The sequence below is a fragment of the Calliphora vicina genome, chromosome 1, assembly GCF_958450345.1.
Source record: "Calliphora vicina chromosome 1, idCalVici1.1, whole genome shotgun sequence".
Classification (NCBI taxonomy): Eukaryota; Metazoa; Arthropoda; class Insecta; order Diptera; family Calliphoridae; genus Calliphora; species Calliphora vicina.
This window is the reverse complement of record NC_088780.1, coordinates 153653139-153669747: the sequence shown is the minus strand read 5'-3', so window position 1 is coordinate 153669747 and position 16609 is coordinate 153653139. Positions and strand designations below refer to the sequence as shown.

The 16609-nt window shown below is 29.0% G+C and overlaps 1 protein-coding gene across 2 annotated transcripts in view; it reads right to left on the bottom strand.

The window, feature by feature from the left end:
* Positions 1-16609, bottom strand: part of Stat92E (Signal transducer and transcription activator Stat92E) — a 118641-nt gene extending 102032 nt beyond the window's left edge. The window contains exon 1 of one of the 2 annotated variants that reach the window (XR_010576865.1): positions 16108-16609. The gene's annotated coding sequence lies outside the window, so the exon portion shown is untranslated. Of the gene's footprint in view, positions 1-15148; positions 15781-16107 lie in introns of those variants that run through there. The other variant, XR_010576864.1, reaches the window with a different exon arrangement.

Genomic DNA, 16609 nt, shown 5'->3' with positions numbered 1-16609 from the left:
CGCAGGTCTTTGCGAATAAGCCGCAAAACCCAGCAGACATTAAAGCCATGGGTCAAATACTTTCTTTAGAATTGGAATAAAACTTATAAACCGAATTTTTTACAATATATTTTGACCGATACTGTATGTACAATGTACATACAAGTAGTATGTATGTTTATAAATACGTATGTAAGTATGAATGTATGTATGTATGTTTATTTATTTGTTTGCATATTTGTATTAACTTGTGTGTTTATGTGGGCACATCGTAACGTATCGTACATACGTACAGCTAAAAACAACAACAGCAACGTACGATATTTCTTTTGACGTCGTCATTCCTGGAAATTCGAAAAGGTAACCAACCCGGGCATATACATACATACAAACACACATAAATGAAAGAACAAACAACCAACCAACCAGGCAAATAAACCAAACAACAACCATCTGAATTTAATCGAGTCAAATCGACAAGAAAGCAGCCAGTCAGCTATCCAACTAATATACAACCAACCAGTCAGTCTGTCAGTCAGTCAACTACTACACCTTCACTCTTAAATGTTCCTTCATTTAATTCTTGTTCTTGTTTTTATCGCTCGCACACTCACGTACCAACAACAATCACATGTGTACACACTACTTTAAGTATTGAGGCAGTTTAAACCATTTCATTTATTTTTGTTGTTCTAGGTAAGATCAATTTTTCTACTATCAAACATTAAATACGAATATTTTCCTTGATGTGTAAATTTCGTTATTTATAGAGCCATTTGTAAGAAATGTTTGGCTTCTTTTGCCATACCAAGAACTTTTTGGAACTTTTCTACTTTTGGGTTCTAAACTTTTCTACAACATTCCCTCGAGTATCAACAACATACAAATATTGATCCGGAAGCTGCGAAAAATGTTCCAGAACATAGGTTCCGTCATCGATTATGCAGCAGTTATATTTTTTTATAAAATTTTACTTCAATTTCCGTGCTCTGTCTTTGGCTTCTAAGTTTTTAGCAGGAACTTTTTGAGCCTTGTATGTTTTAAAACCTACAATGGCTTTAGCTTTTCGTACCAAATAGTCCGAGTACTGAGCTAACCTGACTGCTTTCCTACCCGATGTGTTGGCAGCTAAAGAAGTGGTCACTTAGTTTTAAAAAGAGTAGACACAATGAAAAATGAAAAAGAAGCTAAAGATAAAATTGTGCACAAATATGTTAAAAGATAGCCAAAATCAGATATTCGGCAGATATCAGGTAAAAAATTTTACGTCTCGGCAGCTCGAGGTTGTGTGGCCTTTAACCCTTGAATGCATATTGTTGCCAATTGTCTACATTCCAGTTCAACTTAATTTTAGACGAATATAAGCTTGATACTAAAGTACGAAATGTTTCAGCTAACGAAATTCGAAATCAAACTAAAGCTAAATGAAATATCTATATATGTATATAAAAATGAAATGGTCCATGTATGTAATGTCATCACGAGAGAACGGCTGGAACAATTTGGCTGATTTTTTTTTATTTGATTCGAAATTTTCAGGAGATGGTTTGTAAAGAAAAAAAATTAAAAAATTCCGGGTAAAACTCGGACATTTTTTTTGAGTCCAGTCAACAGTAATAAAAAAGCTCCCTAAAGTATGCAGTACAAATTTAGATATTTTATTTGCAAATAAATAAAAACAGGCAGGTGTATGTGGGTTGGAGAAACTTGAAGAACTAACATTAGTAAATAGCTACCGGGCGAAGCCGGATGGTCAACTAGTAATAAATAAAAATCAACTAAATATTTGATATTTTATAGAAAAATAAAAGTAAAAATCATGCTTTTAAGGGTTAAATATGAATACGCCAGAAAATGTATTCACAATAAAGACACATAAACCTACAGTTATTTATATATTTTTTAAAGCTTAATAAACTACCTTTAATTTCATGTATAAAATGTTAACATATGTTGTTGCGATACTGTTTAATAACATTGGAATCTGTTTGAGGGCAGACGTTTGATTGTGTGGCCAACTTTTTGTAGGACCAAGTTGGTTTTTGTTGAAAATATTTAATAATTTTAGTACGCACTTCTTTCAAAATTTAGCTAATTTGGAAATTCAGGACAACTTCAAATTTTGGAAAATAAATACAGTGGTTGACAATGGAACAATGGAAACTTTTCCAAATATTCCAAAATTTAAAATATTTTTTTAAAATAAATTTTTTTTTTTAGTATTTTACTTGTTTTATTTATATAAATTAACTAAAAAACAAACAACATAATTAATTATATTCTGAAAAAGGGAACAAAATTAAAAATATTCACTATTTCGATACTGACAAAACAATGGAAACTTTTAAACTTCTGCAAGAAAGAAGTGTAAAACGAAAATAATATTTAAAAGAACGATGTAAAAAGCATCCTGTTTACAGTTATTTTATTTTTAAATTCTGGTAATTTTTCACAATTTATTTTTCTAAGTTTTTCGCATAATTGCTTTTTTTCAAAGTTAACGAAAATGGCTAAAGTTTAGATTTGTGAAGACTTAAAAAATAAAATAATTAACGATTTTAAAGCTGGTTTAAAACAAAAAAGTATCTGTGACAAATATTCAATAAATAAATCAGTAGTTTCAAAAATTATAAAGAAATTTCGTGAGACCGGTTCTGTAAAAACTCAACATTTAGGTGGAAGACCTCGTAAGACTACTCCTAGACAAGATAATTTAATAGCGAGAGAGTTCAAGAAATTCCCAAAAAAACTCCTCGAGAGGTTGTTAATAGCCTAAAATTAGAAATATGTAACCGAACAGTTAGTCGCAGGGCACATGAGGCTGGTCTTGGTTGCTATCGTCCTGTGAAAAAACCACTCATTTCTAAAAAGAACCGTTCTGCTCGTCAACAATTTGCCAGGGATCATTTAAACTGGATTGTCGTCGGAAAAGACGAATCCAAATACAATTTAAGAGGCAGTGATGGGAGAACATTTGTAAGACGACCAAAGGGAAAAAGATTAGATCCAAAGTACACAAATAAGACTGTAAAGTTTGGCGGTGGCAATATTATGGTATGGGGATGTTTTTCAGGGCAAGGTATGGGCCCAATTCATATTATAAAAGATACCATGACAGGTATAGGATACAGAACCATATTAAACGATGTTATGTATCCATACGCTGAGGAAAATATGCCCCTAGTTTGGAGATTCCAACACGACAACGACCCGAAAAACACCTCTAGGGTTGTAACCGAAAATGTTAAAAATTTTTAAAAAATTATTTCAGATTTTAGGCCACTAATGAAATATTTGGAAAAGTTTCCATTGTTTTGTCAACCACTGTATGTATTCCAAATATCGAATTCAGCTGAGTAAACGTATCGATTTGATTTTTGAATAAGGTGGAAGACAAAATTTCTTTTATCACTTTCTGTGACGAATTGAATGATTAATTTCTTTTTTATATCGAAATGTTTCGTTTTGTGCCTATTATAACAATTGGTTTTATAATTCCAATGCAACAACTTAAATACATGCTCTAATTTTCTAACGCGCGCTTTTAACTACGAAAAATTTGCAGAGGAAGAAAAGGAATCGATTCAAAATGAATTCAAAAACTTTGAATGTTTATGTGTATTTAGTAGTTTTTGTTATTGTTATAGTGTTTATTGGTATATTTATTCTCTTCTTTGTTTTTATTTAGTTTCTTATTTTTTTGTTTTAATTACATTTATTTGTGTGTTTTTTGACAGTTAACGCAGACAGCAACACTCTACCACTAAATTTGTTGTCAACATTTGTCGTTGTCGGTCGTCGTCCGTAGTCATTGACGACGTTTTCTTGTACATTAGATAGATGTCGTCTTGTATGGACGGGGTGTTGTGGCGACGACGTCTCTGATTGACGTTCTGGATGTTGTTTGTTGTACTGCTGTGTTTTGTCTACTAGGTATGTATATCTTTTGAATTTGTTCGCTCAGCAAGTGATGGTGGAGCAGAAGATGAGGTGTGTGTTTAGTATTTATGTAAGTACGTATGTAGGTACATATTTGTTAGTGTTGTTATTTTTGTACACTTTTATTTATTTATTTAATTTTTTCTTAATATGTATTTTTGTCGTACATACTTGTTTAATATTGTTATTTTCATATAATTTTACGTATTTTCAATGAGTTTCTTTATTTTTCAAGTAGTTGTTTTGTGCTTTTCCTTGACAGTGAAGAGATTATTGTGGAGGCCAATTATTTTATTTGTGCACATATTGTTGTTGTAGTTTTAGTTAGTGTTTGACATTTTTGCCGGCTATTTTATTTTATTTATTTTTTTGTTGTCATTTAAGATTTTGTATTTTGACAATTATTTTCGTTTCTGTTTTGTGTTGTGTTTTTTGTGTGTCTGAATATCATAAGCAGATTGCCACAGTGACTCATAGAGTTTAATTTTGAAAAATTGATTCAGTGCATCGAAGTTGTTGTTGATGTTGTTTTTGTTTATTTGTCAAAACAAAATCCATTTAAATATGTAGTAGAGGTAAATTTCTTTGTTGATAATAAAATGGTGACAACAATTAAGAACATTTTATTTTATATTCGCAGAGTGGGTGATAATAAAAAGCGTATGTTAAGGTTAAATGAAAAACGTACATAGATATATTAATAATACTGCCTATATTATAAATACATATTAATAAAAATTAATATTATTTCTAGGTACCTATAAAAACATCTACTTTTAATTTAAACAGTCATTAAATGAATGGTGCATTCACGCATTCATTTAATAGATCACAATTCAAAAAAATTCTAAAGAAATTTGATTTTTTTAGGATTTCATTAATATACATTTTTATTTACTAATATGTGTTTATTAAATACCTACTGAAAGTAGAAAAGAATCTATGGAAACTTAGGTTTCATTTAAAAAAATAGTTTTTTTGCTAAATACCTAGTCAGTCATCTACTAAAACATACTAGGTATTTTGATATTCCCATATAACCGCAGCTAATAAAAGCTTCCGTATTTTGCGATCTTAACATGGGAAATCGAATATTTTCTTACCAAACAAATGAAAAACACTCTATGCTTTTTTTTATTGAAAACTGCAGTTTACAATATTTTCAAATTAATGTTTATCTAACCAGACCACCCTAAAAATGACTTCAAAAGATATAATTGTTTAGCAAAATGCCAAAAAGCTATGTTTTAAACTTTAAATTAAATTAAAATTTAAAGAATATACCTGTGTAGAAAAGGTGGTTAGTAAATTGACCACTAAACCGCAAAGAGTTAAGCTACCTACATATGGGCAATTCCACGAGAATGACAACCACTACTGAAAAAACAAAAACCTTTAAATCTTTTTTCAAGATGATTTGAATAGGAGAAAACACTTAAATGTTACTATGTGAAATTATTTAGAGCTTATTACAAAATTTTAAGACCAAACATAATAGTTTAAACTGACTATATTTAATTTTTTAATTTAATTGGTATGTTTTAGGCTAAGATTTCGGCGAAAACTTAGATCCCAATTAGCATGTAGTATGAAATGAATTTGACTCTGTTTTTGTATACGTATATATACAGAATATACAGTATTGGCCATAACTAAAGCACCGCCTCAATGGATTTTTTCAAATCATAATTTTTTTGATAAAAACGGCTTTTTTGGGATGTATTTTTTTGTATATATTTTATTAACTAATATTGTTAATGTTCATTTAATATTCATTTAGTAAAAGATAATTTTATAAAAAATTAATTTAAAATGATAAATCATATAAAAACTCAAAACGCAACGGACAAAACAAAAGCACCCTCTTATAAGATGTTTAAAAATTTGACTCGGTACTGCATATTTGCAATGTGAATTATCGGGAATCACAATGAATGGACTTAAAAATTCCAAAAGATAAAAATATAGGAAGACGTAGTGAGCAAAATTTAAGTTTTATACAGTTTATTGTGAAAAAAACAATGACAAGGAACAAGTACTCCAGTAAATTTAAAATTAAAGTTTTTGAAGACTGAAAGACGGGCTTATCACTACATGAATTTAGTAAAAAATATTCAATTAACAGATCAGTTATTTCCAGGCTCGTTTCAAATTTTTTTAAGACTGGTCAAAATCTCCGGTACATTCTGGAAGTCGTTCGCGAAAAAAACACGATATTATGATTCCTTGATCAAAAGAGCAATACAAAAAGATCCTACAGCATCAGCTATTCAAGTACAAACAAGTTTAAGATTATGCGTTAGCGAAAGAACAATTCGTAGAAGAGTAGTAGAAGCCCGATTATTCAGCAGACGACCAGCCAAAAAAACATTTCTATCAGCTAAGAACAAGAAAGCTAGACTGAAGTTTACCAAAGCCAACATCGAATGGAGTATCCTAAAATGGAAGACAGTACTGTTTCCTGACGAATCCAAATACAAGTTAAAAAGTTCCGTTGGAATAAGGCGTGTACGCAGACCAAAAGGACGAAGACTGAATCCTAAGTATTACAAAGGAACAATTAAACATGGAGGAGGCAATATAATGGTCAGGGGTTGCTTTTCTGGTCAAGGATTTGGGCCAAATCATAAAATTTATGGGATTATGGATCGGTTCATGTACCGTGATGTATTGAAAGCTGTAATGTTGCCTTATGCCAGTGAAGAGATGCCAATTATAGGGAGTCTCCAATAGGATAAAGATTCTAAACACCCCTCCAAAGTTTGTAAGACTTGGCTACACAGCAATAAGATTCAAGTTCTTCATTGGCCTGGTCAATCTCCCGATCTCAATCCTATTGAGAACTTGTGGCACATTGTTAATATGAAAATAAATCGTGAAAATTGTTGAAATAAGGATCGGAAATTTTCACGATTTATTTCATGCCGTTAATATAGCCTGGGAAGGAATATCGAAAAACGCCATAAAAACATATTATCTTCTATGCCAAGAGATGTTCTTGTGCCATCCAAAACAAAGGATTTGCAACAAAAAATTAACTAAAATTTATGGGAGCTATGACTAATAATGGACCGATCGTAACAAAATTTGGTGACATGAATTTCGACCTGTACTTTGCGCACAAGCTTTATATGGAAATACAACCAGCCAGACGACGGACATCGTTTAATCGACTCAGAAAGTTATTCTTAGTCGATCGGTATACTTTAAGGTGGGTGTTAGATTAATATTTTTGGGCGCTACAAACATCTGCACAAACGCATTATACCTTCCCCACTATGGTGGTGAAGGGTATAAATATTTGGTTTAGTGTAAGAAATTGAAAGAAAAAATTACGCTTCTCACATTCGCAAATTTTCGCAAATTTTCGCATATTTCTACATGTACTTCAAAATTACTTCCGTTTTATGTCACCTTATTTCGGTCGAAATTTTAGACAACAATGTTTTAAAAGAACTTATTATTTTTTTAAAATATAGTACCCTCTGAATGGAACATAAAGACCAACAAATTTTTTTGATATTCTTATTTTTGCAAAATCTATTCCACTTTATAGGCGTAAAAATGTCACTTACGTTAAAAAAAATAAATAATTATGGTATATTAGCGGTAACGGTAATTGCTAATATATCGGTAAAGGTAGCTTTGTGTTAACGGTAATAGAACTGCATGGGTATTTTATGGATAACGGTAGCCAACCTTGCAATTAAGAAATAGTTATTGAATTTTACTTTTGAAATATATAAATCGATTTGCATGAATGAATTTCAATTGAAAATATAAACTTAAGATAATTAATTATTGTGTAATTATTACAGGGAACAATTTTTCATTCCAATTACCCATAATGAACCTACTTTAATACTGATTTTGCTAGAAACCTTTTTTCAAAAAGTTAAAAAAAACCTTTGTTTACTTTATAATTATGGCCATAAGTGTATAAATTTATTTATTACATGTACAAAGATATTATATACATATATACATAGCATGTATGTATATTATATAAAATAAATATACTTATTTGTACAATCTGTATATAATATACAAAAATTTTCTAAAATAAACTTTATAAACATGTTTTTTTCTATATACAATACAAACAGACAGACAGACAGACTTACATTCATCCATATAATCTACTCTGGCACATTCTTACACACAAATAATATCCTTAATGGACTGCATGACTAAATATGGAGTATAAAATTAAAAGTTTTTTGTTTTTATAAATGGAAAAATTGTGTTATTTTTTCTCTTCAGCAACTCTTCTTCTCCATGATTTTCAATTCCGTTCAGTTTAGTTCTGTTAACTAAATGTAGTGAAAGAAAAACAACAAAAAAAAAAATTAACAGAATTGAACAGAAAAACTTTTATTTTAAAACAAACACACTCAAAAAGAAAAAGAACATTTTCACGAGTTTTACTCTGGCTAACTAAGTACTTTAGGAATACTAAAGTACTTAGCCAGAGTAAAACTTAGGAATAATGTAAAAGTAATATTTGATTAGCAGTGAAAATGGCTGGTGGCTATACTACAATACATATATGGGCAATTCCATATCATCGTACGTGACATTTGTACGCCTATGGAGTGGAATAGATTTTGCAAAAATAAGAGTATCTAAAAAATAATTTGGTCTTTATGTTCCATTCAGAGGTTACAATATTTTAAAAAAATAATACGAACTTTCCAAACATTGTTGTCCAAAATATCGAGCGAAATAAGGGTATATCGTACGTGACATAAAACGAAAGTTATTTTGAGGTACATGTAGAAATATGTGAAAATTTGCGAGGCGTTATGTTTTCTTTTAATTTCTTACACTAAACCAAATATTTTTCCTTTACAATCCTTTTTCCTTTAAAATAAAAACAATCTTTGGATGATTTTATACCGTACGTGACAGATTTTTCTCTTATAGTAAAACAATATATACATATTCTGTAAATATATGTACTATACAAAAACTAAAAAAATAAATAGAAAATATATATTCGGTTTCAATAAACAATTTGATAACAGCAAAAAGAACAATCAAAGTCAAATTTCATACTACATGCTAGTGAAAATCGATTTTCAGGGTCTAAAAACGATTATTTCGTTATCGATTATATACTCCGATTTTTATGCTGAAATCGATTTTTGATAACGATTAATCGAAATAGAAATAAAATTCCGAAATGTTTATACCCTACACCACCATAGTGGGGAGGGTATTATGCGTTTGTGCAGATGTTTGTAACGACCGAAAATATTAGTCTAACACCCACCTTAAAGTATACCGATCGACTTAGAATTATTTTCTGAGTCGATTAACACACGCGTTTCAATTACAATTGAACACAAAACAACAAAGTCAGAAATAAATAAAAAATTTTAGAGAATTTCGGCCGTATAATGTACATATATTCTTTTATTTCCTTAAAATTTAAATTACATTCATTTAATAATAATAACCTAGCAAAAATTCTAAATCTAAACATTCTTTATTTTGTTCTTATTTTAAGTGTTTGACATTATGTTTGCTGCGTAGCTCTCTCACCAATACAATGACAGTTTTAGTTTTGGCAATCCCTGATGTAAACCTTGTGCGCAGTGTACAGGTCGCAGTTTTGAAGATATTTCGATCAAAATTGGTACATATTATTGAAACCTATTGAAACTGGCTGAAATCGGTCCATTATTTCACCTAGCCCCCATACAAACGTCCTCTCGAAATCGGACTTTATCGGTCATAAATGTTTAATTTATATACATATGTATGTATCTACACAAATTTCACTCCAAATAAGTTTTATATATACAAAATTCGTGTCACCAAATTTTGTTATGATCGGTCCATAATTAGTCATAGCTCCCATATAGACCCGCTTCCGAAAATCACTTTAACTTGAATAAATCGCTTAAAAATCTTTCTTACTTGTTAGTATTGTCTACGTTTTTTGCTTTCATTAAAATTTGCAATATATTAATCTTCAGCTGACATCGGAAAATATCCACGGAGGACCTCATTTTTTAATGACATTTTTTCAGCCTTAAGAAATTTTTATAAAAAGTTGTAAATTTTTATAAAATTGTTGTCAAATTTTTGCCGTTACGGTTGCTCTTCCAAAATATTTTTTGTTGCTCTTCCAATATAATTTGGATTTTAATCCGTAATTATAGCGTATATGGGTCATTTGCTACTGTTCCCAAAAATGCACATCGATTATTGGGTTCGATTAATTGACTGTAAAAATCGAAATGAAAATGGTTAATCGAAAAGTCGAAAATCCATTATTAGATTTTCATACCATTCACTACTAAATGCTAATTGGGAGCTTAGTTTTGGCCGCTATTTTAGACTAAAACATAACAATTAAATTAAAAAATTAAATATCATCAGTTTAAACTATTATTTTTGCACTTAAAATGTTGTAATAAGCTCTAAATACCTTCACATAGCTACATTTTAGTGTTTTCTCCTATTCAAATCATCTTGTAAAAAAAAATTTCAAATGTTTTTGTTTTTTTCAGTTGTGGTTGTCATTCTCGTGGAATTGCCCATATATGTATGTATATAATAAAAGTACATGTAGTTGAGAAATTACGCCTCGATGCTGATATGGTTTTCATTTATAGACTTTGGCAGGTTGTAGTACAGTACATAACTGCAAACAACATTAAGAATAACAAAGTTATCCAAGGCTTTCATTAGCAGCTCAAACCGCCCACACTGGCTACAAAAATTTACATAAATTTTTTATATTTTTCATATAAAAAGAATGGGAAAAAAATGCTTGCTATTTTTTTACTTTCATTATGTTTTACGTTTTAATTAAATTAAAGTTGTTAGTTTTTCACTTAAAAAATGCCAATATAATAAATTAATAAAATAACAATGATTTTTAACAATTTAATTATGATCTAATAATTAAAGAACAATTATTGGGTTTAGTTCTAAATTGGCCTAAAAAACAAACATTAGAGAGTTTAACCCTTTCACGCACAAAACTTGTACGGAAAAGTTTTTGAGAATCTGAGTGCACTTTGTGAAGTATTAAGAGCTATTTTAAACATACAGTAGTTGACAAAACAATGGAAACTTTTCCAAATATTTCATTAGTGACCTAAAATCTGAAATAATTTTTTAAAAAATTTTAACATTTTTGTAGTATTTTATTTGTATTCTTTTATTAACTTAATTTAACAATTAATTAAATTCTAAAAATGAGAAGAAAAAAATCAAAAGCTTTCTTCATTACGGCATTGACAAAACAATGGAAACTTAGGTATTATTTTAACAAATATGGTCTATATTTTGTTGGGTATCCCTTATTTTTTATAACTGCTACACATCGACGATGCATTGAACCAATTAAAGAGTCAATGGTCTCCTTTGAAATATTTTGCCATTCCCTTATTACCGCCTCCGATAAATCTTCCTTCCTGGTGTAATTTTGGGTCCTTATTTTACGATCTACAATTTCCCATAGATTTTCTATGTGATTGAGATCTGGCGATTGGGCAGGCCACTTTAAAACACGTACCTCGTTGGATTGTAACCACTCGGTTACAACCCTAGAGGTGTGTTACGGGTCGTTGTCGTGTTGGAATCTTCAAATTAGGGTCATATTTTCCTCAGCGTATGGATACATAACATCGTTTAATATGATTCTGTATCCTATACACATCTGCTCAAAATAATAGATACACCTAATTGGAAAAAATTTAAATGGCGGTAACATTGAAAATTTCCTCGCAAGCGTTAAGAATACATCAACATTATTAAAATTTCTATCTGGCAATGTCATGTCAGTCAAAAATCTGGCAACTATTTGCTTTCATGTTGATTTTTAAAAACGAATTTATTTGAATTACAAAAAATTATTTGCTCATAAAAATAGATACACATCAGTAATTTGTAATTTGTTTATATACAATTTTTTTTTGGTGCAATTTTTTGTTCCTATTTACGTGAAACAGTAAGTATAATTTAAATTTTAGCAACAATTTTATAAAAAATAGGACTCTTTTGAAGAAAATGGGACGAAATCATCATTGTACCGAAGATGAGAAAAAAATTTTTCAAACGATGAGAAATCAAGGAAAATCATTACGGGAAATAGCACAGAGCATAGGAAGATCTTTACATTTTGTCCAAAATGCTTTATCTAAAAAACAAAAAAGAGAAACTCGCGGTAGACCAAAGAAAACCAGTCCAGAAACAGATAGGCGGATCGTCCTTATGGTTAAAAAAGACCCTTTCATATCATCGAAAGCTATTTCTGCGGAGCTATGTAACGAAATCAGTCCACAAACAGTTCGTCGTCGTCTTTTACAAGCTAAATTGCCGGGAAGAATTGCCAGAAAAGTGCCACTAATGCGCCAAAAAAATATCAAGACAAGATTAGAATTTGCTAAAGATCACTTACAATGGTCCGGGTGTGAAGGCGAAAAAAAATGGAGAAATATTTTATGGAGCGACGAAACAAAAATAAATTTGTTTGGAAACGACTGCCAAAGAAATGTACGCCGACCAAAAGGAAAAGAATTCCACGTTAAATTTACAAAAAAGACGGTAAAACATGGCGGGGGAAACATAATGGTTTGGGGTTGCTTTTCATGGAATGGTGTTGGTCCGATATTCCGAATAGAAGATACCATGAATGCTAGTGGGTATAGAGACATATTGGAAAACGTAATGCTTCCATATGCATCGGAAAATATGCCATTAATATGGACATTCCAGCAGGACAACGACCCAAAACATAGTTCAAGATTAGTTAAAAACTGGTTCTTGGAGAATAACGTACCTGTTTTAAGCTGGCCCAGCCAATCCCCTGATTTAAACCCAATAGAAAACTTGTGGAGTGAATTAAAGATAAGGCTTTCGAAGGAAGTTTTCAAAAATAAAGACGATTTATGGGAGAAAACGCAAAAAATATGGTACGAGATTCCATTGGAGAAGTGTGAGAACTTGATATCCAGTATGCCCAGAAGAGTGGAGAAAGTTTTACAAAACAAAGGTGGATATACTGGATACTAGCTTTACTTTAATAATAAACTAATTTTTTTAAGATAAAATTTATTAGCTTTTGTTTAATAAGAATTTTTAAAAATGTATCTATTATTATGAGCACCAAATTTTTCGAAATTTAAGAAATTTAATTTACTTTATAATATTTATTATTAATTATGAAATATTTTGTTTTTGTTTTTTACTCTCCTTTTAACTATAAATAAAAATCGACTGAATTTTTTTTATAATTTTACAATATACCATTATTTTTTTTCGTTTTTAAAAAATAAATTTTGGTGTATCTATTATTTTGAGCAGATGTGTACCTGTCATGGTATCTTTTATAATATGAATTGGGCCCATACCTAGCCCTGAAAAACATCCCCATACCATAATATCGCAACCGCCAAACTTTACAGTCTTATTTGTGTACTTTGGATCTAATCTTTTTCCCTTTGGTCATCTTACAAATGTTCTCCCATCACTGCCTCTTAAATTGTATTTGGATTCGTCGGAAAAGAGGACAGTATTCCATTTCTGTATCTACCAGTTTAAATGATCCCTGGCAAATTGTAGACGAGCAGAACGGTTCTTTTTAGAAATGCGTGGTTTTTTCACAGGACGATAGCAACCAAGACCAACCTCATTTGCCCTGCGACTAACTGTTCGGGTACTTATTTACAATTTTAGGCTATTGACAACCTTCGAGGAGTTATTTTTGGGAATTTCTTGAACTCTCTCGCTATTAAATTATTTTGTCTAGGAGGAGTCTTACGAGGTCTTCCACCTAAATGTTGAGTTTTTACTGAACCGGTCTCACGAAATTTCTTTATAATTTTTGAAACTACTGATTTATTTATTGAATATTTGTTACAGATACTTTTTTGTTTTAAACCAGCTTTAAAATCGTTAATTATTTTATTTTTTAAGTCTTAACTTTAGACAATTGTGAAAAATTACCAGAATTTAAAAATAAAATAACTGTAAACAGGATGCTTTTTACATCGTTCTTTCAAATATTATTTTCGTTTTACACTTCTTTCTTTCAGAAGTTTAAAAGTTTCCATTGTTTTGTCAGTAGCGAAATAGTGAATATTTTTAATTTTGTTCCCTTTTTCAGAATATAATTAATTATGTTGTTTGTTTTTCAGTTAATTTATATAAATAAAACTATACAAGTAAAATACTAAAAAAAAAAATTTATTTTAAAAAAATATTTTAAATTTTGAAAAAAAGTTTTAACCAGAATTTTTTTTTCACCAACAAAATTTTTTTAATTAAAAAAAAAATAAGAAATAAATTTTGAAAAAAAATGTACATTAAATTTTTTTAAAAAAATTTGTTTAAATGTTGAAATGATAATTAAAAAATTAATTAGTGACATTAAAATATTGCCTAAGGTTTCGCTGAAATTTACGTTTGTATTGTTGTCTGCGAAAATCACTTCTGTATTTGCCCGGTGCAAAATGTATAAAATTTAATCAAATATTTGAATATTTTGATTCCTCTAAGTCAATATTTTGTAAACAAAAAAATATTCTTAAAGAAACCAAAAATTAGATTTTAAAATAAAAGAGTAATAAAAAAATCAATTTTTTTTTAATGCACATAATATGTACCTATTTATTTAATATGTTTCTCAAAATGTAAACTTTATTTTATATTCAACAATATGTAATCAACTAATGTTTATAAAAAAAAGTTACAAAATTAACTCGTTTCTTACTAATTGTTTACAATGAAATATTTTAATTATTAATTCTAATGAATTGAATGCATACTATTTATTTCATATTAAATTGTTTGTAGGTAGTAGCTATTACAAATAAATAAAATAAAAAATAAATAAATTATTGTCAAATTTATAACGCATAAACTTGTTTATGGCATATAGTCCCTAAATTGAGAAAGTTCATAATAATATGTGCAACTTTTATAAAGAATTTAGAAATTAAAAATATCTAAATCGAATGTTGTATTTATTATTCATTTGAAATACCAATTGTCAAATTTACTATAAAAAAAAATATGAAAAATATCCTTAATATCCATTATCCATAGTGATTTAATTATTTTTCTTTAGATTGGCCACTACAGACATTTACTGAATATTTAATGGCAAACAGTAGAAATTAAAAATATTTAATATGTAAATCGTTCGTTTTTTATTTATTTTTTTGTGTTTCCACATACATGCATATGTATATTGTATTATTCCACCTACCTACTAGAAAAATCAACACGATGTTGTTGATGGATGATGATGATGGGGATCTGAAAAGTAAGCAGCACGAATCCCCAATACAAATTTTATTGCAAAACACACACAGTTTACATATAGTGAACAATAAAATATACACTTTTTAACATAAAATCAAAATTTTGAGAAATTTATTATTCAGATTTTTAATTTTTTTTCAAAAAAACACTTAAAAAATATTGTGATATTGTTTTTATAACTTTTAATGATTAAATATTGAAACTCTTTGAAGCCAAGAATATTGCGTTGCACTTTTTTATATAAATTTGTGTTGTTGTTTTAAATCCCCCCTTTTCACTTTGCACCAAAGAAAAATACAAATAACAGCAACAATAATATTAATTTGCAAAAAAAAAATAATATTAATTTCTGAAAACGCTGATGGTGATAGTCTTTTGCTGAGTCAAACGGGGTAAGAAACAAATCAAATGGATTTTTTTTATAAATCTTTTTTTTTTTGTTATTTTTATTTTACACGGGACTAACTGGCTAGCACCGAACAAACGTACGAACGACGTGGTGGTGGAGCAGTTTTATTTTAATATTTCAACAAAAAGACGACAAAACACAACCGTCAATGACGAGAGTAAAGAGCACATTAAATTGGCCAGCAAATATAAATGTAATAAAAACTCAGAATAAGAAAATCAAAGAAATTCGACAGCAAAACAAAGATCAAAATAAGTAACTAACTTAAAAAAGTGTAACTTTTTAATAATTTATTGTATAAACTTAAAACGTCTACTTTTTTAAACTTAATTAAATTAATAGTTTTATATTAATTTATTTAATAAAATAATTTTAATATAAATAAATATTTATTCAATTTATAAATCTCTAAACTGCCTCAAAATACATCCCTGCAGTTAGTTAGTACTTTATTATGCAACTGTTAAGAAATACTTGTTTTCCTTTTCACTTACCTCCTACGCTTTTTATATTGTTCTCTTTAGCTTCTCTGCAGTTTTATCACCTGTTTCGTTTTCTTTAACGTTTTCTTATAATCTTTTTTTCCTATATATATTTTTTTGTTCTTTCACTGTTCTATAAAAAATATCACTTTGGAAAATCCTTTTTTTTTATTATTTGATATATTAACAACACAATTTTCTGTTTAGCTTGTTTTTAATTAATTTTATTTATCTTTATAAAATTCTATACTCTTTTATCTACAGAATTCCTTAGCACTGTTTTGCACGCTACTTTTTTTTCTTTTATTAGCACTTGTGTTCAAAATTTGTAGAAATGTATTTAGCCGTCGAATTTTTAAAACTGCTTTTAATAAATTTACCTTTTTTTTTTTGTTAATTACTTTCAAATTTTTAATAGGATTTCAAAGTTTTTCTTATATTTTTTATAGCACTTGGGAATTTGCTGCGTATTTTCGTGTCAATAGAGAAGCAACAATTGAACTGCATTTCGTAT